General features: G+C 38.9%; 1 protein-coding gene across 1 annotated transcript in view; it reads right to left on the bottom strand.

Annotated features, from left to right (window-relative positions):
• LOC115412950 (ecto-NOX disulfide-thiol exchanger 1-like) overlaps nucleotides 1-23,960 on the bottom strand; it is a 117,384-nt gene extending 93,424 nt beyond the window's left edge. Inside the window, exon 1 of the mRNA XM_030125635.1 lies at nucleotides 23,901-23,960. The gene's annotated coding sequence lies outside the window, so the exon portion shown is untranslated. The remainder of the gene's footprint in view (nucleotides 1-23,900) is intronic.
• Nucleotides 23,961-26,686: the final 2,726 nt, after the last annotated feature.

Raw genomic sequence — 26,686 nt, 5'->3', positions numbered from 1 at the left:
ATTGTATTGTTCACTGACCCTTTGCAGACAATCTACTCTGTCTGTTCTACAGCAAAATTCAGTCATCATAGGCTGTTTCCAAACCAGCATATATCAATTACAATTGTGGTGATATGGAAACAACTCATCTACAGATTATAATGGATTTTTCAGCCTCATGGATATCTGTCTGTAAAATACTCAAACTACAAAGCAACGGTTGCATCAATCAGAAATGCATCTGATAACTGCTAATGAGCTCCGATAAACCCACCACTTCCTCCTTGGCACCAAGCAGCAGAAGGATATGAGACAAGCAGGAAAAGAAGTGAAACAGATATCACACTAAAATGGCTCTTTGCAGATCCCTCTACCAAGGCCCTGCTGTCCTGTAATCCAATCAAGTAGCCAGGCTCCCATTTTAAGATTAGTGAAAAGACCATTACAGAAATGGATGCGTCCTACTGAGAAACCAACACATGCATGGTAAAAAAAAAAAAAAAAAAGGACTAGCATCCCTGTAGCTCACCAGCATGTTCTTTCAAGAATCAATAACAAGTTGAATTTGTGAGGTTGTCAGTTTCTGCTGCTATGTTAGAGTCCTGTGGTCTGGATGCAGGAGATCAATCTCCCAATAGAAGTGGGTGGAACTTTCACTGGAGGAGAACTCGACTAATTAAATCAAAGTCCATATATGACTTCCTACCAGTGCTCAATAGTAACTATATTGGGAGGCCATGGCTCAGGAGGTAAACAGGCCGTCCAATAACCAAACTGTCCTAGTCATGTCCTAGTCATGTCCCAGTCACCCCCCCTTGCGTCCAGTGTCACTCACACTGGTGTATGAATGTGTGAATCGTCGGTGACCGTCAGAGGGGTGCTTGGCATTTGGTGCGAATTGGCAGCACTCTTCCGTCAGCCTGCCCCAGGACAGCTGTGGATACAAACATAATTTACCACCACCAGAGTGAGAATGTGAGACTGAATGAATAATGGATCAATAATGTAAAGTGTTTCAGGTGCCTTGAAAAGTGCTACAGAACTCTAATTCATTATTATTATATTGATACCTGTAACCATTTCCATGTTATAAACCATCAAAATATGGCCCATTACAAGTAAAGGCAAAATTTGTAATATTAAAAAATTCATTAAAATCTCAAAACTGTGAACAAATTTTGTAGACATTGTCCCAAGAAAGGCACAAGTTCTAGTAATTAGTTAGAAGATGTTTGAAGAAATTGCTAAGGAAGGCGATGAAGATCACGACAATGAAGATGACAATGAAGACAAAGACGACGCCAAACCTTCACTATCAGCCTGTGAACTAACTAGCTTGTTGGTAGAGCTATTAAAACTGGAAATTGTACCTATGGATACCAACATAATCCTGCATAAATGTTATGTTACACTTTGTCCAAATCAGTAATAGATGGAGACAGGCAGATGTTGGCTTGATAATACCTATAAAAACTCTGCAATGCAGTTTATAACCAACAGCTATGGCAGCTGGGATTGGTTTCATTCCCTCAGAATGCAAGAAGACGCCAAAGAGTATCATCAAATCTGAGGATTCTTTGGAGGCCTTTTATTTGTGACATATGTTCCTGATCAGTCCCTTAAAGCCACTCAGGATGTCCGTCTTTAAAAAAACCCCATAAATCAGAATACATCATGCATATGTGTTTCCCTCGGACAGTGTTCCCTTCTTTGAGGAAACTCCTCCAAAGTGTTTTGGAACATTCCACAAATTCCATCCACATTAAACATTTTGATGGAGCGTGAAATCAGGGGATGAAAATCTGTAAACATTTAATCTTCTTGACCACTGATATTTAAATGACTACAGATCCCACACACTCATGTGGAACACTAAGCTTCATACGGCAAAGATTTCCAAATCTCGGAACAGTGTTCTATGATGGCTCCTGAGTCTAGTAAGTTCAGACTTCTATGGTGGGTTTAATGTCACTGAGGAGATGAGAGTTTCATGTCTAGAGTCGTTTTTTTCTGCTTCATATCACACATTCAGCCACACCAGCACACTGTACTTCTTGTACTGTACATTTCACGGCACTCCACGCAATGCTGGTCTAAATATGGAGGCATTTGTCATGAAACATTTAGACTAAGAGGAGCTTAACATTTGGATGTCACTCAAATGCATTTTATGTCACTAAAATGTGTTGAAATGTGAACTATTCAGATGTCAGACTTTGAAAACCTTCATTTAATCCAACACATGCAGTTTTACTCACCTAGCTGAGTTAAAAAATGTAGGTTTCTCAGACTATATGGGATTTCAATATACTCTTTATTTTTATATTAAATATGTTTTCTTTTAATTTTCTGTATAAACTTCTTAAGAATTTGTTATGCATGTACAATAGACACACTATAAATGTAAGGTTCATAGAGTCCTATCAATACATCAACAACTGAAAATGTGTATCAGTGACAATCTATATTTACATTTCTCTATCTATAATTTATTACTATAAATTCAGTCAATAACTTGTGACCAAAATCAAATCAATCACTCAAATCAGCAAATCAAATATGTTAAGTAATTTTTATTATTGTTTTGTTTAGCTGTTGTCTGTTTAAGAACCAGAAAAATCAAATCAAACTAACCAATTTAAACTATGTATTGAATTGAACAGCATCACTGTCTTTATGCATCACATCGAGCAAATCATATGTGTCGAATGAACTCAGATCACACCACATTTCAACAGCAGTGAATCACACTGTGCTACATCGGTATTTGCTTTATAAATGTACTATTAATGTAAAGGATGGTTTCACTGAGATCCGTATCATTGTTCTTTGTGATGGAAATGCACATCCATAATATGCATGTAGCATATATATGATTTTAAAAAAACTCACAAGTAATATGTTAATATGATATCATTATGCATGCTTTTGCTTGTGGAATCTTGTAACATGCACACTGCTGGTATAGTTACATGCTAATACACTGTATGTTAGCATGCTAATACATGTGTGCAACGTACAGTACCAACAAATAATACAATTAAACATATTTATGACAAACTTGATGCTATGCTATCCAGAGACTGTTAAGGCATGTTAGTATGAAGTAAGGTATTCGAATGATCAGCATTGTGAAACCATTATGCATGGTCATACAGGCTGAGATTAGCACACAAACAAACATGCACAAGGCGAACAATCATTGTCTTTTCAGACCATGTTCATATTCTCTACCACGCGTCACTTTTGACCAATGCATGTTCTATCAGTCAGTGTGCTGCCCTTTCTGTTTTGCACATTTCATGTTGAAACCATTTTATAATTCATTAGTATTCACGCCTGGGATTAGTACCATTTCCTTGAAGCACGCTCTGTATCTATGGAACATGGTCGACTCATCTACTCGACGTTCACCTACTAGACAAACACTATCATTAGCTTTATATCATAGATACGTCAGTTAACAATAAACCTTAAGCTTTTAGAACTGACAGTCGCTTAGTCCCCCACCCTTTCTGACTCCTCCATGTCTATGATAACTTAGACCTGAGCCTGAACTGAGTAATCGATGCTATTCTTGTCTAGCTCACTCTACTGAACCAAAAATACAAAGCAAACTGCAGAGTAAACCACTAAAATCATGTCTACATTTCTATGTTAATGGTGTACACGGACCACAATCCTTTGGTGTTCCTGCAGCAGTCTGCTTTTGCCAATCACAGGCTACTTAGCTGGTCTAGCTTTGCAGGAACTACGTTTTGAGATCAGACATGTTAAAGGAAGAGACCATTTTGAAGCAGATTGTCTATACCGTGCAGTTAATGAGTCAACAGTTTTTTTCATGGAAGCTGATTCTTGTAGATCAACATATTTGTTATGACAAGTAAGTGTGAAGGGTTGAAAAAAGAAAAGAAAAAACAAACAGAGAAATTGAAAGGAAATAAAAAGGAAAAATGATTCAGAGTGAATACACTTTTGTTTTACCCAGATCCCTGTCCAGTTTTATGGTGATCTATTCTTAAATGTTTAATTTGAAGTGGGAGTTTGTTTGTCAACAAATCTAACAGATTTGTTGTCTTTTAGGGGAGAGGTGTTACGGCACAGATTACCCCACAATTGTTTTCCCTCTGGGTTAGAAGGTTGACCACAGGTCATTTAGGATTATCAGGTTCACCTGCCATGGTTTCCTCACCTGGCTGTAATTAGTCAGGTGGCTTTAAAAGGAGCTGGAGCATAGCTGCTCAGGTGGCTGTGAGTTACCTAGGCAACAACAGCCCCTTTTGGCTGGTTGAGTTCCCCACTTAGTTTTTCAGCTGGTCACATTTTATCCTTTTTGTCCTCCCCTCATTCTGACCACTGACTCCCACTTCAACACAAGAGTTTTAAAGGCCCACATTTTCCTTTTCTTCTATCTTTATGATAGACTCATGCTGCATTCCAGAGTCCTGGGAGATGGGAAGTTTTTGATGTCCAACTTTATAAAATGCATTGGAACACCTGTCCAAGCCGGAGGTCCTTGTTGCAAAGTGGGGCCAGATAGAAGTACCCCGACCTCACTGCAAACTACAACGTGACATCATCACAACAATGGCAGTGCACAGTGTGCAAGTTCACAATGAAAGAAAACTTCATAATGTATAATTAGCTCATCCATCATTTTCGCTTCTTCCATCTCATTTGTATATGAGAACACTGAACTGTTGACAGTCAAAATGCCTCTTCAATAACAAAAATAGTTCCTTACATATGCGATCTCCATGTTTATTGTTCAACATGGATCACCTGGAATACTTTGCAGTGGGATGTAATTAACGCCAAGTGAGATATATTCTACTTCCCAGCACTCTGAAATGCAGCATTAGTGGGTGACTGAGAATTTCATTCTCACAGTTGTGGTAAAACTAATCCATCAGACATCATACCTGATCGATTTACTTGAATTTTAAAATACAGTTTGTCAACAAAGAAACATATGTCCATAATCTGAAACAGTCAAACATTCGGACTGGTTTTACTCGCTGGGCGTTGTCACTTCCCTCTTCCTCTCTGTCCATTCTCAGTGTTATTCAATGTATTCAGCGCAGAGTGTAAAGTCTCTAATATATGGACAGGGTGCAGGCCCTGCCATTTCCAGTGTGGCTGGGACTCCCTCTTTACCCTTCAACTGAAAGACAGGGTCATGGCCCAGATATCAGTCAGCACTCGCTGCAGCAAATTACTTCTAATAAAGCCTTTAGAAAAGCACCATTAAGCACAGTGACACACACACACTCACAGAGATGGGCTGTAACTGTGGCAGCAAATCCAATCAACTCCAATCAAATTATTGCCCAGAGAAACGGGCCAACTTAGATGCCATAATGATCTCTAAAAGAAGGGTAGCATTTTGCATTTACCAGTCAGAGACATCAGCCAATACAGCTCCTGCTTAAACAGAAAATATCTTGGCAGCTTGTCAGTGGCTCAACAAATACCACAGCTGGTTTCAGTGAGTCTGAATCTGTTTGAATACAGAGCAGAGCTGCTGTCTGAAATGAGGGCTCAGACACAACTATTTAGAATTACAGTCCACTGACAACAGGTTTTTATATGTCATTACACAAATGCTGAGGAGAAAATGCCAAATATTTGTTTGCTACAAGTTGTTACTGTGAAAAAGTATTGCTATTCATCGTTTTTAAATCGCATAACTCTGCATGATCTTCTGTATTTAATTACAGTACTTTAACTGCACAGGAATACTATATTTTCCTATAAGTGTTTACACAATCATAATATAATCTGTAAAAGTTGATTGTCACATTCACCTCTAACTGTGTCCATCTTAAAGCTTGTGTGTCAGCATTTATTTCATTGTTTATTTGACAGGGACATTGTACAGTGACACGATTACACTAGAGTTAGCTAAGAGCTCATTTGCATCTGCAGTCCCTGGGCAGGTAAACGGAATATAAAAGCAAGACATTACATAAAACGGTTGACAGATAATTTGAAAATGAAGCATAGATACAAATACGACAATATAATATAAAGCTTTAAATACAATAATAACAATGCAGTCTAAAAAATATAAACTGTACAAAGTATAAATAGTGAATATAAATATTATTAAAAGGCATTACTGTAGTTAAAAGCAGCGTCTTTAAAAAGATCAAGCCCTGAGTGTAATGCAGCAGTGCAAAAATAAATGAGTTAAGGCACCCAATTATGGTTACATTACTATAGTTAAATGTATTTCTACGACAACAGCTTTCTCAGTTGCCTAACTCCATGACAGCAGCATGTACATTGATTTCTATGCTGAGGACTCAGGGACTTTTTAAAGTAAAATCATTGAATTCATCAGTGCCTCCCTTTCAGCTCCTCTACAGCTGCAACAGTGTACAACATTAGATACTATTAGCTTAGAAATGGAGTCAACTTCAACAAATAACCACTTCCCAATTCAACGCAGCCTCCACCACAAGTCTCACATGAACACATAAGCATGCAAATCTAGATATTGGGCCTTAGATATTAAATTACTATCTGCAAAATAGGAAATAGTTTCTATTAACATCTGTGCACAAGTGTTACCAACTTCACTTCTAAGCTAACAGTAGTTGGTTTGTTCATGATAAGTGTGTGTGTGTGTGTGTGTGTGTGTGTGTGTGTGTGTATGATAAGGTAACTGAGAAAGCATTAGCTAAAAAAATAAATTAGCTGACATGTCAAATGGCCAGCTCCATCACAACACAGCTTCTGAAACAAACTTTATGCAAGGACACAAGCATGTTCAAATCTTAGATACTGAACCTTTTAAAGCATGACATATAATAATGGTAAGTAAGAATGGTGCATTGAAAGGCTACAAATACATAAACAGATAAAGGCTAGCATTTGTATCCCATCTTAACAAGCGCTGCTCAGTAACACTGTTTGTTTTCTGCATGTCTGTTTTCACTGTCCCTTCTCCCCTCAGTCATTATCACTTCATCAGGTTATACTGCCGTATAAGCTGCAGTAAGACTCGTAATTAAACGGTGCCTAAAATTAGCAATGAAAAGACTGCATCAGCAAGGGACAAGTAGCAATTAATGCCTGATGTAGAGGCCAGCACGGCACACTGGAGGCCAAGGACAGGTTGTGCAAAACATTCATTTTCCTTTTCCCTTCTGTCTGTCGAGGTGACTGGCACTGGCACTTTGATTTCTCAAGCTGTGAACGTCTTGCCAGCTTGCAGCCACTTGGCTCTACACACTGTCAGTGTTTCAGGCTGTCAAACTATTGCTTTATGACTTTGTCCCTCACAGCAAAACCTCTGCTTCTTTCTGTTTTTTGCTTGACTATTTGGTATTCACTGTCTTTTATTACAGTCTTTTAAAGTAGCAACATTAAAGAGTTTATGTATAGGTTCACTGTATGAAGGTTACACATGGGCTCGGTTAGAGGTCGTGTTGAAGTGTGTTTTGTGTTGGAGATGGTTGTTTTTTGAGATTTGCAAACTGTCTGTCATGGTGCATTCCTTCGTTGCCACTGACCCCTCCCTCAGACTCAATATCAGCTTCACCTTCTGGCACTGCACCTGGAGCAGATCTCCATTAGGAGCCTACATAAGCAGCTCCTCTGCTCTGGTGCGATGCCAGATCATTGCTGCTGCTGTCACTGCTTCATCCCTCCATAGGCATTATTGGACTTTCATTCAATTTTGCTTCATAGCCATAACCCGACTCCCACCATCCTGATCCCGTCTTCCAGTGGACTCTGATGTTTCAACCACAGGCTTTGTTTCGTTGTCATGTAAAACCTCATAAACCCATTTTCTCCTTTAAGCATCGTTCAGTACGTATGAGTTCAGTCTTTCACTCAGTTGTGACACTGTCTTGATTGCCTACGCATATAACAGCCTGCACAGATGTGTAGGAGTGAGCATAAGAGTTTTCTATCCAATGTATGTTCTCTACGCTGAAATCCATGCACAGGATGATATCATGGACAGTTCATGTCAATATTTCCAGCCCAAAACTAATAGTCTCCAAAATGAAATTTTATAAATAATCAGCATAATGGACAGGTTTTGAAGACAACAGTCACTATGTTGTTGTTTGTCCCTGGTCTATACATTGCCTGGTATTGAGGGACCCATTCTTAAATGACGACGTGTGGGGAACCTCTCAGTTCATTTCCAAGGACACACCAAAATGCATCTGAGCAAACAATCAGAGCAACAAAATACAACAGGACCACTTGGTAAATTACATACGGTAAACATCTTTACTATCAAGGCTTTAAATGCAGTCCGTTGTTCTTCTTTTTGAGAAAATGAACTGTCCGGGCTGTTTACCGGGGGATTCAAAGGACTGTTCCAAATCAGCGGCTGACATCTTGGTTGTTTACAAAAGTGCCTCATGGAGCTCCTCTGTCAATCATCACGTCCAGCCTACCCTATATCAGATAAACAGTTGTGATTGGCCCATCGTGGAGTTGGCCGGGTGGAAATCTATCTGAAAGGGAAGGGGGCCAGATGCATCTGTCAAAGCCAATGAAACATGAGCTCCTCACATTTGTCTGGTTGTCAGGCAAAGTCAAACAAACTGTTCCAAAGTTGCTTATGGAGAAGGTGCAGGAGATGGGGTCAAATAAGTTAAAACTGGAGGAGCCAAAACCAGGGGGGGAATGCTAGAGTAGGAAAATACATGTCTGCCTTTTGCAGCTCTCTCCTCTCAGTCCAAAAAAACTAAATATGAATATACATGACCTAATGTTGGATTGTGGATAAGAGAAGCACTAATCCACACTGTGTTGAGCTTCAGAGTAGGGCAGTAAAGTCATGTATTGGACATTCTTAGCAGTCATCAGTCACATTTCAAACCCCCTACATGTCTGAAAACACCTGTGATTAGTCAATATTTAATCATATATTTTATGTGACAGATAAGTATATTTTCTACAGCCTGCAAGTGGATGGAACTTCCCTTGTTTTTGTCAAACCACGACAGTTATAATATACTAAAAGGTAATTATAGACTTTTTTGCTCAGCGATGTTGAAAACTCTATCAAACTCAGTTTCACAGTTTCTGTGTATTCATAAATACAAATAAATGTTACACAAAATGCAGAATATATTAAACTAGGGATGCAGCAATATGTTACCAGTATTGGGTATCCGTCCAATACTAAGTGTGTGTACTAATATTTGCGCTCGCAAAAGTGCTCCGATACAAACACACCGATACCACTTGATGGCAGTGTGACGTTCACCTCATAGTGCAGCAGGTATGTGGCGGAGGAGTAATGTCAAGTGCGGAGATTGATTGAGAAACGCTTATGTCAGTAGCAGCACTTTGTTACAGTCAGACTAATGACAATGACAATAAAGCACATTTTCAAAAGGAACTAAGAACTGTAATGGTATTAAGTACTCGTATCAGCTGGTAATCAAATGTAAGTACATGTAAATGTGGTATCGGTGCATCCCTATATGGAATTATGTTATCGTATCTATTTGCATTTGTGAAGTAACCACAGTTTGGGAATCACATTTTCACACAATTATTTATAAACTGCTGAATAAACCACTTTATGCAAAGTTCTGAGGCAACATGGAACATCTGTAAGTAGTAGAATTTAGCTGAGGAGCTCTGAATGTTTGGACACTGAGGTTGTTCTGAGTCCACTTACTGAACTCCTACAACAACTTCCATGTCAACTTACACAGGACGGTAGAATAAATGTGTCTCTCCACTGATTGCTTAGGACAAACATACAGGCTAATGTACATGAATGTTAATGCAATGTCAGGTAGAAACGTTGAATCCCCTGAATTCTTTATTTTACTCTTGCTCATCTAAAGACTGAAATTAATGCCAAGTCATTTTGAGATTTAGCTGTAAGTATCACTGAAAAGATTTCACCAAGAGCCTATTAGATAAACCTTACCAAGGCGGGTAATGTACACTATGTGTCACTGTCTCTTGTGGGTGAGCTACTGAAAGCACTTCATGCATCTCAGTTACAACGCCGCTGCTCTTTAGACTCTGAATCAATTCACAGAGGATTGCTTAAAATTCAAGAAATGCTATTAGCGTGGCTACAGCTAGTGTTTCGAATCCATTTAATCCACTTAGGGCTTGAGAGGCAGGGGAGATGAGAGCAGAGAGGGAGGGTCAAAAATAGAAAAAAAAAAGGATGAATGTGAGGGTGTCTGAATGTACATGACAAACAAGTTCAACATATCTACCAGACAAAACAATTACATTTTTCTTTAACTTTAAATTCTAAATATATTACTAGACGGTTGCCAATGGGAACCAAAGGATAGAAATAAAAACTGTAACTTGGCTGCAGTATTGAAAATGTGTCTGATTGAGATGACACCATGAGAAACAACACGCAAATCTGCTCACCGCTGTCAGTCTCCATTAATCACACGAATACAACACAGACACGCATAGACCGCCAAGGGGCCGCTGTGCCGTCGTTGACATGTGTTGTACACGGTGATGAGAACTGATGAGCTATGACTACTCAGCTGAGCAGAAAGAGATGAGGGGCCAGGCACTTTGTACTTGAGTATGATTGTGTTGGGTCCGTGTCTAGTGGCCTAAGAATCCGACAATCGGCGATCAATCATAAAAAATCTAGGGGATAAAAAAAAAACGGGTAGTCACAATGACCAACAAAGATAGAGTTACCTAAAAAGAGACCTGTTGAGCATGGTGTAGATGACATGTGAGTCTTCCTCATATCTAAATTCAAATAACTGTATATTCTTGCACGTTGGACTCCGGCAGGGCTGCCCTTTGTCACCGGTTCTGTTCATAATTTTTATGGACAGAATTTCTAGGTGCAGCCAGGGGCCGGAGGGGGTCTGGTTTGAGGACCACAGGATTTCGTCTCTGCTTTTTGCAGATGACGTTGTCCTGTTGGCCTCATCGAACCTGGACCTTCAGCATGCCCTGGGCGGTTTGCAGCCGAGTGTGAAGCGAGCGGGATGAGGATCAGCACCTCCAAATCCGAGGCCATGGTTCTCGACCGGAAAAAGGTGGTTTGCCCTCTCCGGGTCGGTGGGGAGTCTTTGCCCCAAGTGGAGGAGTTTAAGTATCTTGGGGTCTTGTTCACGAGTGAGGGAAGGATGGAGCGTGAGATTGACAGACGGATCGGTGCAGCGTCTGCAGTGATGCAGTCACTGTACCGTCGGTTGTGGTGAAGAAGGAGCTGAGCCGAGAGGCGAAGCTCTCGATTTACCGGTCAATCTACGTTCCTACCCTCACCTATGGTCATGAGCTTTGGGTCATGACCGAAAGGACAAGATCCCGGATACAAGCGGTCGAAATGAGTTTCCTCCGTCGGGTGGCTGGGCACACCCTTAGGGATAGGGTGAGGAGCTCAGTCACCAGGGAGGAGCTCAGAGTAGAGCCGCTGCTCCTCCACGTCGAGAGGGGCCAGCTGAGGTGGCTCGGGCATCTGTTTCGGATGCCTCCTGGACGCCTCCCTGGGGAGGTGTTCCGGGCATGTCCCACCGGGAGGAGACCTCGGGGAAGACCCAGGACACGTTGGAGAGACTATGTCTCTCAGCTGGCCTGGGAACGCCTCGGGGTCCCCCGGAAGAGCTGGAGGAGGTGTCTGGAGAGGGGGAAGTCTGGGCATCCCTGCTTAGACTGTTACCCCCGCGACCCGGTCCCGGATAAGCAGAAGAAATGGATGGATGGATGTATATTCTTGCCCTTACTACTAATGGGTCAAAACACGGTATTCGAAATCTCTCTGACGGGACATTTTAGAGACAATTTGACAGATTTGTGGTGTTAAATGACCCATTTTTACTTTAAAATTATGTTTGCTTTAGTTGGACCATAAGGGATTATCCAAAACAAGGAGCTACTTTATATTGAAATAAATGTTGGAATGGCAATCAATTAAAGTCGGCTCTGACAGGACATTACTGTGTTTTGACCCTAATACAGATGATGAATAGGCTTCACACATCAACAGTTACATTGGGTACAGTTACATGATGTTTTTTTTAAATCCGATTTATTTTTCCAGAAGAAATTAATTCGGAACTAAAGTATTTTCTCCTCTGTTTACATGGAAATGTTAAACCTGAATAAAGGTTTACATGAGGTATTAATGAGGTAGATAAGTGAGCAAAAGGGTTTGCGCTGCAGTGCTCACGTTGCCTTGTTCTCGCAGCCCTTCTGTTACCTTAGCTTAGCATAGTCACTGCATTCCTATGGTCACACATAGCCAGTTTTTTAAAGGTGATTTGTTGTCTTTTTGTAAGTGATTTTCTGAAATCCTATTCTCCCTAAGTATTTCTTTAGATCTGCGACTTACTGCACTTATACAATCTTGGGACTGTTGTGTTGACGGAAGTTGGAAAATCTTTTTGTTGGAAGGGATGCATGCGCTAAATTAGCTTTGCTTTACCGTTTTAGCTTTGCATTAGTTTTTATTTCCCAAGATTTTATTAGTGCAGTCAGTCACATCACCATGATTGGAGCCTCAATTTGTAATCATATTGACCCCACCGGACTAACGTAATGATTAGGGGGAATTGAATTTCACAAAATCACTCATAAAATACTACAAATCACCTATAAAAGCCTGGCTACATCTGACCATAGGAATGAAGTGATTATGCTAAGCTAGGCTAAGATAAGCTAACAGAAGGGCTGCGAGAACAAGGCAGTCGGTGCACTGCTGTGCAAACTGATTTGCCCACTTATCAAACTCATTAGTGCATGACAAATGAATGAATAAAAAACAAGTGGTGAACTATTCCTTCAGGGTTTTAGAGGTTGGTAGATCCCATCAGAATAGCCCACTGGAATGGTTTGGGTTGACTAGACTGCACTGCATATTCTTCCGCCAGCAGAATGTGTGCGTCATCGTCACAGTACAAGACAACGAGCATGTGCAGAATGGAATGAATAAAGTCCAAACGGAATAAAGGGTTTACATGTCGGAGGAATAATTTAGATCGGAATTAAAGAGGATTAAACCAGTGACTTTAATCAGGTTTAAATTTAATCTGAACTTTTCTTTTTCAACTGGAATAAGGTGTTTACATGGGCATCTGAATAGGATCTAACCTTTAATCAGATTAAACCAGGAATAAAAGCTGTCATGTAAACGCATGGATTGTGCTAACTTCTAAACTCATTCCCTGTTGTCTTGGTACAGCCATAAAGTTGCTGTATTTATTTATCTACAGTGAATGATGAATGTCTCCAGATGGTTTTGTTAGATGTTTGTTACTAAAAAGGAAAACACTGAGTTTTCAGCTTCTCTGATGTAATCCCTCCAATCAGTCATGAGAGAAAATAATTGCATGTGGTATTTTGAGCCTGTCCTCCTGATGAAAACATCCTCAGAGTTCATTTGCATTCATATTAGAGATAGTTATGTGATATCTGAGGGCTCGCACAACCCCCCCGATCCAACTGTACTGTAACACAAAAGACCCCTATTTGCTTCCCATTTTAAAGAGAAAGAAAATATTATTGCTTTTTTTTTTTCTTTCTTTTTTGGTGCTGTTGTTTGTGATTCTATTTGGTGGAATCAAGGTTTTAACACAAAACAGCCCGTGCAAGCAAAGATAAATTCTACTGTGTTGCTGTTACGAAGACCAGTCATGATTCGAGCTTTGCCTGTAAAATGGAACCAGTCATAGTCAGTATAATTGTGCTTTGATGGATAACCAACTGAACTGCACCATCTCCCAATTCCACAATGTCAACTGTAATGCTGTTTCCTTTTTCCCGACAACTGTTTCTTCAGATGTTTTCCACAGTCATGGCTTGCACACATACTGTATCACATCATACATCTTTCCCTTTTAACCAGGGTGTTTTTTGTTTTTTTCTCTTGTCATCATTTTTTTTCATACTGTTGTTGATGCCATGCTACTTTCACACAGAATGCAAATATATGTGGTTTAAAAACAAAACAAAACAAAACAAGGTAGATTTCCTGGGCTTTTGCAGTGCAAATAAGGCGTCAGTCATTTATGTGAAATGGGTGTTATGTCACAACCAACAAATGGTAAGATAAGGAACTCAATTGGAGCAGCATCATCAAATGACTACTGTAGACTAACTGGACAATGAAGACTCTTTGTACCATGAATGTCACTGGAATCAAATGCAGTTTACACAAACTGCAGATGATACTGAATCCATTGCTATCCTCTCCTCCCTTGCCCCCCCCCCTTTACTCCTTTCTTGTTTCCTCATCTCCTCTCTCTCCTCTCTTATTTCCTCATCTCATCTCCTCTTTTTCCTCCTCTCCCCCCTTCACTCCTCTCTTTTCCCTGTCTTGCTTCCTCATCTACTCTATTATTTATTTTCACAAGTGTTGCAAACTCAACACCCCATGGTCACCCCCCCCCCCCCCCCCATTGTTGTATTTGAACAGATCCCTGGCTTACAAATGCTGTGAAAGCTACAGAAAATTACCAAGAGAGACACTGTATATAACATGATGGTAGATTAGAGTCACCCACAGTCTGCCACACACACAGAATTTGCATATCAGCCCATAGACATGATTTACATCTGTCTCGGTCTGTTGAGTGAGACTCCTCATAAATAACACAACAAAAGCTAACAACAGCAAACAGATCAAAGCCGCACATGTAGAGTATAGAGTGTGTTTTGCCCATTTGCTTGTACTGATTAATAACAGGCAGTTACTATAGACATAAGTAATGGAATATAAGGACAGTAGAGGGGATTATTTTGTGGCGTTGTGCTTGGTCATGTTTAGATAGCTTAAACCCTTTCATGCATTCCATTACTACAGTGGACAGTTATTCAGTCTTTAATTAAAGCTACATTATTTGCAGTAATGACTCCAACTCTTAACTCTTTATAGGACACTCATAGAAATACTCTGAAATTCAAAATGTTACCCTTAGTGTGTTATTGGAGGACATAACAAGACTTTATTACTTTTGTGAAATTTTTCCAGTTTTTTACTATGTAGAAAATCATGGCTGATGAAGTTACCACATTTGGTTCCTTTCCCGTAAGTGGCCAAAAAAACAAAAACAAATAATAATTCAAGAAGTATATATAAAAATGTAAGAAAAACACATGTAAGGTGAGAGGAACATCTATTTTAGAACATCACTTTCAGAACATTAGACCAACATAAGTGCCGATGCAGACCCCTGTCCACATCCACATTCTCCCTTTGAACATCATTCCTTACATTACCATTACTCATGGTACCTAACAAAACAGGTACACTCACTGTTCATGCAGAGGTGGACCTTACAGACCCTGTAGACCACATTGGACCTCAGATTGTTGACTCACTCTCCTCAATGTAACTGCTACGGTAACTGTCTTGTAATGTATCCTGAAATTACCAAAAATAGTCACTTGCCTGATAAAGGGTTGATTGAGCCATTGCATTTTCTAATATGTATTAGGTTGACTTTACTGTAAATGCTGCAGTGACTTTGGAATTTCTCCCCTTTGAGATAAATAAAGTCTTTATAAATATATATGGATCCAAAACGTGGTTACATAGAAAGACTGTAATAATCTAATGTTTAGGGAATTGTTTGATCGCAGTTTAATCCTCATGGTTTTTGTAATTTTGTCTCAGAGACTGAAGTTTCCCAACATGTAATCAGTCATTCATGAACTTCACCACAGTGGACAGTTACATTTTACACTGAAATGATCTGTTTTCATAAATCAACGATATATTCTTATTGTGGAAAGAGCTTTATAGATGTATTTATGTTTAAACAATTAATACCATTACATGTTAAACTGTTGATGCATGGAATCACTAATAAATAGCTGGGCATTTTGATAAAGTAATAAGATACTAAAGAAATCTGATTTGATATGTTTTATGTTAAAAATACCACTTGTTTATTAACAATGCATGCATGAAAGGGTTGATGTTCCCACAATTTGCCTTCTGATTTAAAGGGACTAGTAATCTAATTGTCTCAGTTACAGTATATTTCCATGCAGGGTACAGTCATGTGGCTTGAAAATAAATAACTACAATGATTTAACATACCATGCAACTGTAGAGGAGACATGTACATAGCACAGACAGGAAGTGTACAGTATTTATAAAAGCATGGCTCATGTACACAGGCAGTATTATACACTGTCACACACATCCTCTGGGCTGGGGATCTGAAATGTCACTGTCACTGTGTGTGGGTGGCAGAGCCTCCAGTGGGCGACAGCGCTGACTCACACAGAATGACCAGATGGTGTCGGGGAAAGACGGAGAGAGAGAGGGAGGCCGAGGGAGAGCATGTGCAGAGGAAAGAAAAGGAGACAGAGGGAGGAAGATGGAGAAAGGGGGAAGGGAAGCAGCAACAAAGGAGCGACAGAGGGAGAGTGTGTTTTGTAGCTACCATTCCTCCAGCCGTGACTGCTCTCTGCATTTTAAACACCTTCCCCTTCTGTTGCTCACAGCCCTGGCTCTGCAGGATGAGCCAATTAGCATCACTCACACACAAACATACACAACACCTCCATACTTAATACATTCCCTAACATTTACTGTCACAATTAAACACCTGACCCTATCTCTAAACCACATCCAACTCTCACAGCCCAGGTTCTGAGCACTGGCTACACAGTCCACACAAGCCTAATGATAAGATCTAAAGAGTATTGTTTTTCCTCCCTGGATGTTATCTATCTTTACTGTGGAGCACAGTGTGATGTTTTATGTGTATATCAGTGTAAGTCAACAATTATTCAGTGTGACAGCCAAAGCAAATACTTCTTTCTTTCCACGTTGGCTGCAACTGCTGACTATTTTTCATGGTTGTGGCACATGTTTTTTTTAGGTTACATACAAGTCTATTCATATGAATGCATGCATGTCTATCTGCAGCAAAGATATCTACAACAACAGAGCACAGTGGAATTTATGGAGCGGACAGATATGAAAAGAGGAAGGATCGAGGAGGAGGCAACAGTTTGGAAGCGCTAGGCCTCATTAGTTTGGCTTCCACATGAAAAAATAATCCCAGCGCTCCTCTGAGTTACTTTGTAGAAAACACAAAGCAAAATAAATCTAAAGTAAATGTTGGTGATAGAAATAGCTATAGGTTTAAGATTCAAGCATGCTCATGTGCTTGTGCTGAAGTTGTTGTTAACTCTGACTTCATTTCTAAGCTATGACTGTCTCGCATCCATAATAACAACATGCACAACCAGGATTGTTTTGTGTTTTTTTTCTTTGAGAATCCTTTCACTGACTTTCAGAGTTTGTCTGTGAGTCTCTTCTGTTCTACAACAGTGATGGTGTGCAACACTACACTGCAAAAATCAAAATCTTACCATGTGTATTTTTCTCATTTCTAGTCAAAATATCTCATCACACTTAAAATAAGACATAATCACCTGAGGAGTAACTTTTCAGTGAGATATAAAAACTTATTTTTATACAATAGAGCTTGAAAATTGTTTTTCAAGAAATCTTACCAAGATAATTTTCAATTGTTCCTTTGGCAGATTTTTTTTTTTTTTTTTTTTTTTTTGCTTAATTCATATTATGGACGGAGGCAGTAAATCCAGGTGTAGATTACTGCACAAAGTGAGAATTTTATTTTCCTTGGTCAGGATATGTATAGTCAGTCCAGCTTGTATTACAAGGCTGACAATTAATACTGAACAAGCAATAACTCAAACTATGAATTATGAAAGAGCTGCAGCATCTGAAACTGACCACAATGAACATTTGAAAGATAAACAGTACCACAGTGCTTCAGTTTCAGCTTCAGAGTTTGTCATGTCTTTTATGGATTGTGATTATCTCCTCAACTCACCATATATTTTTATTAGTAAGTTTTTATTTTTATCAATTACCAGAAATTTCAGGTGACCCCATTGGAATTCCAGGCGACCCCACGTGGGGTTCCACCCCAGGGTTGAAAACTCTGCTGTATATTAAATTCAATGTGAAGGACACAGGAAATCCAGTGTCTACATACAAAGTCTACATACAATCAGTGCACAGGCTGTTATATGGTTCTAACCAACTGAGACAGTCATTAACTTAGGACTGTAGTTAGCTAATGTTAGCATGCTCCCTACACAAAACAGAGTTCAACACAAACTTCACTTATCTTCCATTTTGGATGTTTATTTATTGATTGACTTTGATAACATATCTCCACCTTTTGTCCTCTTCCTATTAAACATTTTCTTCATATAACTAAGAATGATAACACTAATATTATGTGCTGTTGCATTTCAACCAAATTTCAACAGTAGACCTTAGTGTGTAGCTATATATGGTCCTTTGTGTATGAATGTGGAAAAAATGTCATCTATAAAGTATACACATACATCTGAGCCAGAGGAAAATGGAATACTCTGATTATAAGAGAGAAAAACATCATGGAAAAAGGTGCACATGGAATGCAACAATGCTCAAGTCTTGTCTAAATCCGAAAACAGTGTGTGTGTCTGAGTGTGTGTTCAGCTGCGTAATCACAGTCTTGTATTATATCCATGTAAATGGGCTGATTGACAGAAGCAGCGGGCTGAGGCAGCGCCGTCTGTTCCCATCCCCTCTAATTACAATCAAGGAAAAGCAAAAGTGTCAGAACTCATCACCGAGCCTCCTCTGTGCTCTGATAAATACAGTCAGGGCCGATACTGAGGCCACTCCTCAAGGCTGCTGGCCACTTCCTTATTTTTGGATCAAACCAGCACAAAGGCTTAATGCTGTAAATCAGTAATTAAAGCTGAGTTTTAAATCTATCTACCCCTGAAAATGTCCAGAGTTCTACTGGACACCACAATGGATCAACCCAAAAGACAAAATTATTAAATGTTTGTTATGTTTGTTTATGAGGTGCTTCAAATGTTTTGTGTTTTAAGGCTGATCCATTATTGGGCCCATTCACACTATCGGCCCAACCGTACTGAGGACATCTGCTATGTTACAGACTCTGAATCAAATCCTGCTTTAACATGATGTATCCAATCAGGAGAGTAAATAACAACCAGAAGACACTTATGATATCAGATGACAAGATGCAGCAGCACACAGGGAATGGAACAGACGACAGGGAGATGATACAGGGGTATAATTGGCCTGAAGGAGGTTCAGGAGTTCAGGAGGAGCGTATACAGAGCAGACACACAATGACAGGCTAGGGATGTCAACACGTCAGTTCTGCAAACCATGATGTGACATCGGCTGCTAACGTGAGGCCTGAGGATACAAAGGTCAGTCGGTGTTGTACCAAACTCAGATTCAAAAGATCAACTGACTACCCATGACTATAAACAAGTGGAGTCCCATTAAATTAAATAAGTGGGGCCAGGCACAACAAACCCCACCCCTCACATATTCTCACTGGTTTTAACAGGTGACATCACATCACCCCATCCTGGCATCCCTCCATTGGCTCCCTGTGTTTTAGAATTGATTTTAAGATTTTACTGATTACTAGCTATATAGATGAGATGCTAGTTGACTATGACCAGTACGCAGCCTTAGATCCTCGGACAGAGAGCTCCTGGCTGTTCCGTCGAGGCTTAAATCAAAAAGTGACCGGCCTTTTCCATCAGGGCCCCTCGACTTTGGAACAGCCTGCCCGAGGAGATAAGCCTTGCGAAATCAGGGGCATCTTTTAAATCACTTCTTAAAACACATTTTTATAGACTTGCTTTTATGTGATGTCTGTCCCTTTTAATTTAAATTTTTTAAATTTGATTTTTATCCTGTTTGATTATTAACCTATATTCTCATACATGTGGTTTTATCTCATTTCCTAATTTTTTGCATTGATTTGACAGCATCATGTTACGTTATCCCTGCCCTCTTTACCCGATTCACTTAATTTATTCGAAGTGTCATGTTTTTTGCATTTGTTGTGTGCATCTCTGTTATTGTGTTGCTTCTGTTTTAGTGTTTTTACTTGCTTCTTGTATCCTGCTGTTGTGCCCTCTATCAAAGCACTTTGTAAACTTTGTTTTTAAAGGTGCTATACAATAAAGCTATTATTATATATTGCCCATGATAAGTAAATGGGAAAATTCTAAAAAAAAAAAAAAAAATCATAAAAAATTGAACTTTGACCTACTTTTCCCAAAATGTAATGACATCTATTCTGGGTCACTAGTTTTGCTGCAAAATTGTTAAAACAAGCAAAGAACAAATGTGACAAACAAATGATAATGTAAATACTGTCGAATGAGTTTATTCTAATTTGGTATAGGCTATTTTGTTCATTGCTCTGGCTTGAAGTCTAAGGACAGGAGTGAGTATTTAAAACGTTATTATGTTCATTTGTTTAATGATGAGAATGGGGTGGGATTAAATACGTTTTTCTTCTTCCCACTCCTTTTCGAGTGTAGATAAATGATTTTGGAATTTTGAATTTGCATGTATTCTGCAAATGCTTGAAATAACAAATAAAATGAAAAAAATGAAACAAGCAAACCAAACCAGAAACAATACCCCTTGCCTCCTCTTTGGGGGGCAGGGTAATAAGCACATTCATAATAAGACCCCTGGTGGTTTGGTTCATCTCTAACCTCTGGCATGACCCAAAGGAGCAAGTCATGAATTATTGACCCCTCCAATGACAGGAAATCATCTTAAAATGTACAAAGTCATGGATTGTATTTACATTACTACCCTAATATGGTGACTTATCCTGGTTTTGATCATATTCAGAATATAGTATTAATAGTCAGTAGTCAAAATTCAGGTAACATGAAGATACATGCACCAGTATCCCATTTTCTTTTGGACTACCCCAGTTGGCATATCTGAGGTTCTCAAATCTGGAATAAGGTCTTATCTACATTTCTGAAATTAAAATTGGGTGTTACCATCCACAAACAAACGAAAACAGGATACTACATTGTAAGGTTGTTGTAGTTATGAAATGGAAATGGACATAGCTAACTTCTTAAGGCTCATTTATGCTCTACATACACTACCAGTCTAAAGTTTGGACCCACCTTCTCATTTAAATGACACGAGATGGACCGCAGATGACCAACAAGTGCTCAACATCACTGGGAACTCCTTCAAGACTGTTGGAAAACATCTCAGGTGACTACCTCATGAAGCTCATCCAGAGAATGGCAAGAATGTGCCAAGCAGTAATTAAAGCAAAGGGAGGCTATTTTGAAGAATCTAAAATATAAATCGTGCTTTGAGTTATGTCACACTTTTTTTAATTACATAATTCCATATGTGTTCATTCATATATTTGATGCCTTCAGTGAGAATCTACAATGGAAATAGTCATGAAAAAAAGAAAAACCAGGTGAGTCCAAACTTTTGGTAGTGTACAAACGAAAACAGATGTCTGTGTTTCAAACAGTGGAAACATCGCTGCCCTTATGCTTCCATGCATTGGAATGAGCATTTAGCAATTAATCCACCAGAGGGCGCCCCTTTGAATTAACATACTGGCCAAATACCAGCAAGAACAGTAAATTCTCTTAGAGAAGAAGACGAAAGTCAATAATAAACATAACAATGACAGAGGAGGTGCTACAAATGTTAATACTGAGAAGAGCTAGTTGTCAAAATATATTGGTAGTTTCACCAACTCACACAGTCACTCTTGGAAAAATTCCACCATTTCTGGAATTTTTATATCGAATCTCAACACTGCCCCCTCTGGTTCCCAGTGGTACTGTATGGTCTGAACTGGTCTGCATCCATAAGGAGACGGAAAAAAAAATATGGAATGAACACACGATGGCTTTGTGTGAATTTAAAGGTGCTGAAGACTTTCGTGACCAATTTTTCATCAAATCTGTAAAACCTCAGTCATAGCCTAAGTATCACAAATCTGTAAGTCTTTCTGTGATTACTCACCTGCATGAAGGTGAACAATTTCGAAGTGCCATCCACCATAAAAACCGTGTGTTTACAAACCGACCGGGAGGTCAGTCGGGCATCTTCGGAATTTTGTCACGGCGTGCACTGTGGGAAACGGAGGTTTGCAGCCACCTGACAGCAGCAGTGGCAGCACGACCATATGGTGTTATACAACACACGGAAACACAGAAATGGCTGGAAACGGCTGGAGGACTATGCATAGAAGGAAGGGAGTTCCTGCTGTTTCCAATCGTGTCTGTTCCAGCTCTCGCTGTAAGGTGGCTGCGCGAGCCTTCGCTTCCCACAAAGCACGTTGCAACAAAATTCCGAAGATGCCTGAGTGACCTCCCGGCTCGTTTGTAAACACATGGACTGTTTATGGTGATGGCACTTCGAAATTGTTCACCGTAATGCAAGAGATTCAGGTGAGTAATCACAGAAAAACGTACAGAATGTGATACTTAGGCTGACTGAGGTTTTACAGATCTGAATAAAAATTGGTCATGAAAGTCTCCCGCACCTTTAACACAGAGGATAAATAAGCCCTTAAAATCCCTTTTTTTTTAGGTTAGACAGGTGTTTCCTCGGAGTTGGGGGAAACTAAACTGGAGATAAAAATAAGAGCACTAACACTCATATCAGGAGCAAACAAACATAATTATTACTACTACTACTACACTACTACTACTACTACTACAACTACTACTACTGCTACTACCACTACTACCACCACTATTACTACTACCACCACCACTACAACTACTACTATTACTACTACTACCACCACTACTACAATCACCACTACCGCTATCTCTACTACCTATACTCTATACTACACTACTACTACTACTACTACTACTACTACTGCTGCTACCACTACCACCACTACTGCTACTAATGCTACTACTACTACTACCACCACTACTACTATCACTACTACTACTACTACTACACTACTACTACTACAACTACTACTACTACTTTCTATTTAGGGGTCGCTTCATCAAATCATCTGCTTTCATCTGACTCTGAACTTTATTCTCTCACACCAACTCCCTGCACTCCTCCTTCACATTCACTGATCTTTTCCTCTTTACCTCCTGCCTATTACTCCATCTCTCAACCTTCAAATAATGTATTCACTAACCTTCCCCTGCAAATGTCAGAACCATCTCACTCTGGCCTCTCTCACTTTGTTTCCAAAACATCTTCAGCTCTGCCTCTGTTTTTCATCAGTGCATCAGCCTTTAAACTGAACAACATCACTGGACTCTACACCTTTACTTTAATTCTTGCAGATACAGAATAACTACCATGCAAATAAGCACTTGCACATCCACCAACCTCACTGGGAGTACACATTTCCAACATTATTAATTCTACTGCTGAGAAAATTGTTATGTTATGTTATGTTATGTTATGTTATGTTATGTTGTATGTTTTGTTATGTTATGTTAGGTTATGTTATGTTATGTTATGTTATGTTTATGCAGTGTATTCCATCCAACACTACTTGGTAACAATACATCTACCTTACATTAGATTATCATTGCAACAGCTGAGTATGCTGTAAGTACCATTGTCATCGGAATCCTTTGCCCTTGAATGTTTATGTAACTTTTTTTCCTACATTCAGTAAAAGCTTGTGTCTTCTATGATAAAATTTGCATTCTTTGTACACAATTGGAGGCATACCCAGCAGATAATATTCTGACTATAATAAATGTGCATATGCTTTCAGCTGCATTCTGTCTCGTTTTATTCTTCTTTCCTTATGATAGTCTCATTAACTTGTAAATTATTTAATTCAGCATTGCAGCTCCAAATAGTTTAAGGGATTGAATGCTTTTGGGTGAAAACTATCTTTTCACAGCATCTACTGTAAAACACACACAAGTATAAGCAATTACCATCAACAGACAAAGACCAGAGAGAGTCTTTTTAAGATTTTGCATTGACTTAGAGTCACTCTGCAGGCTTTAGATACTTAAAAAAGATGTGAATACAATTTATTAAAAACACATTGTAATTTATGCACTGAAACCAAAGCAGGTGGAAATTAAATAAATAAAACACACATACTCACATTTGCACACAATTCCCCACTCCGTAGCTGTTTGGATGGAGCAGCTTCCAGAAATCTGATGAGAGAAACAGATGTTTTGGCTTTATAGTCCCACTGCCAGTTGTGTGTACTCATATGTGTGTGAGAGAGAGCGAAAGAGAAGTTTAGAGAGGTTTAAATTAAATGGATGTTACCCCAATTACAGAGCCAATACAAAGGTCAGAAAAGCTAAGACGACAGTAGTCGAAAGTCTTGACACACATGCAAAACACACACGAATAAACTGCATGATCTCTTTTTTTTTTTATTAAACTTCACTCTTAAAAAGCTGAAGAGTTTAAGAACAGATTCTATGTTCCAGCTAAGTCATTTCTATTTGTCTGCATCATTAATCTATTCTGTTTAATGGGTCGATAAGCAGATGAAATGTGTTGTCACTGGTTTTCTTCTAGTGCGTCAGACTGTGACTGGTGGAGTACACCGCTGTGGAACAACTCCGTCTCTGTAAATCACCATGTGGCTGTAGCTGCAAAGCACTAACTGAACTCTGTACCATTTCAAACAGCCCTCTGAACTCTGAAAATAATAAATCTGTCAGCTAACACCTTCACCTGCTACCATCCTGAACTAAGTCATTCCGTTCACCATGCTCGTGTGCAAACATCACTTCTTTTCTTTGACGGACATAAAAGAGCAACGCAGACACATCGCTATGTCTTAAATCACAGTTAAACATAACCTTGTAATATTCACCAGTCCCTGGTGACCCATTTTAGGGTTAAGGTTTGGATTAGGGTTGCAGTTGAGCTATGTTGAAACTGATGAAGCTAGGGTTGTGTTTTAGCCATGTTAACCTCTTAACGCCAACAGTAGCAAATTCATGACATAACCGTTACTATCACGGAAACTGAGATAGTGTATATATTTTTCAGTTCCAGATGCCTATTTCTAAATGTGTTGTGTACAGGGTTATTAAGAAAGAATGAATGCTTTCATGACGCATTGCTTCATTCTCAAGCCTTGTCATGGAAAGAGTCAGTGACCATTTGAAAGAGGAGTTTTGTAAGTTCTGAATGGCTGACCTCGATGACCTTAAACATCGAATAACAACAGCGATCAACTCAGTGGATCGTGATATGCTGATACGTGTCTGGGAGGAATTCTCTTATCGTATTGATGTTGCCTGCTGCAGGTGGTGGCCAAACTGAACACTTGTAAACAGGAAATAACAGTTTGATTGTGAGTAGAATACTTGTGACTTGGCTGGAGTTTTCTATTGCTTCTCCTTATTAAAATATTGCATAATGAATCAGTTCATTCTTTTTGAAAAACCCTGTATTTGTACAGTAGATCCACTGTGCTCTGTAAGTTATGATGTGCATGTGAAAATTATAACCATTTTTTTCAACCTTGGGGTCGGAACCCCCACGTGGGATCGCCTGGAACTCAAATGGGGTCGCCTGAAATTTCTAGTAATTGATAAAAATAAAAATAACACTTACTAATAAAAATATATGGTGATTGAGAGAGACAATCACAATACATAAAAGACATGACAACCTGTGAAGCTGAACTGACGCACTGTGGTTCTGTTTCTGTCAAATGTTCATGTGTCGGTTTCAGATGCTGCAGCTCTTTCATAATTCATAGTTTGAGTTATTGTTTGTTCAGTATTAATTGTCAGCCTTGTAAATCCAAGCTGGACTGACTGTACATATCCTGACCAAGGAAAATCAAATTCTCACTTGTGCAATAATCTACACCTGGCTTCACTGCCTCTGTCCATAATATATACATTATAGACTAAATGTCATCTAAAATTAATGTTTATTTGCAACATAGTAGAGCAAACTATTGCATGATCATTACATATTAATTTAGTAAAAAAAAACAAAAAAAAAAGTGTCCATTTTGAATGTCCAGGGTTACCAGAAATTTGTGATGTTAAAATGGGGTCACAAGCCAAAAAAGGTTGCGAACCACTGTAAGAAACTGAGGCATAATATTGTTAAAATTACACTTAGATTGTTCATAGTTTCAGCTTATTCCCATTTTTTATGAAAGGATAGTTATAAGTGTAAAGATTTTTATATGTAATTTTACTTTCCATGCACTACAACAAAGAGAAACATTTGGAGTTGTCATTATTTATAGGTTACTGTGTTATTATTTTACTGGTCCAGCCTCCTTGAGATAATAGATCTGTTTGTGGAACCTGAACTAAAATGAGTCTGACACCTACATTCCAATGAAAAGCTTGAGCTCTGTTTGTTTGGATAATAATAGTTAAAATAGTTGGTGTTGCAGTCAGGACACTAAAAATAATATGGCATCAATAAAAACCATTTCCATGCCTGTTTTTTTTTTTTTTTTTTTTTTTTTACATTTATTGCCTGTTGCGGTAAATATGTAACATACCCAACATTCTATCTATTTTTGCTATTGTCAAATTAACAATCTCCACTTAATTTACCATCTATGTGAAAGCAAACACAAATAATGAATATTTTTTAATATACTTGCATATAAATTCAGGCGTTAATGCGTTAAACAAAGTAATTAGAGGATAAATAAAGTCAATGAAAAGAGTTGTTGAATGGTGAAAAAAGACCTAGACATGTGTCATAAATCATAAATATTCATAGATGTTTATGTTTATGTTTACGCATTTGGCAGACGCTTTTTTCCAAAGCGACTTACAGGGGAAAACCAATTAAATCACTCAATCAATCAAATTTTATTTATATAGCGCCAGATCACAAAAAAGTTATCTCTTGACATTTTATATATAGTTGGTCAAAACCAGA

Source organism: Sphaeramia orbicularis, chromosome 21, assembly GCF_902148855.1.
Source record: "Sphaeramia orbicularis chromosome 21, fSphaOr1.1, whole genome shotgun sequence".
Lineage (NCBI taxonomy): Eukaryota > Metazoa > Chordata > Actinopteri > Kurtiformes > Apogonidae > Sphaeramia > Sphaeramia orbicularis.
This window is presented reverse-complemented; position numbering and strand designations above follow the sequence as displayed.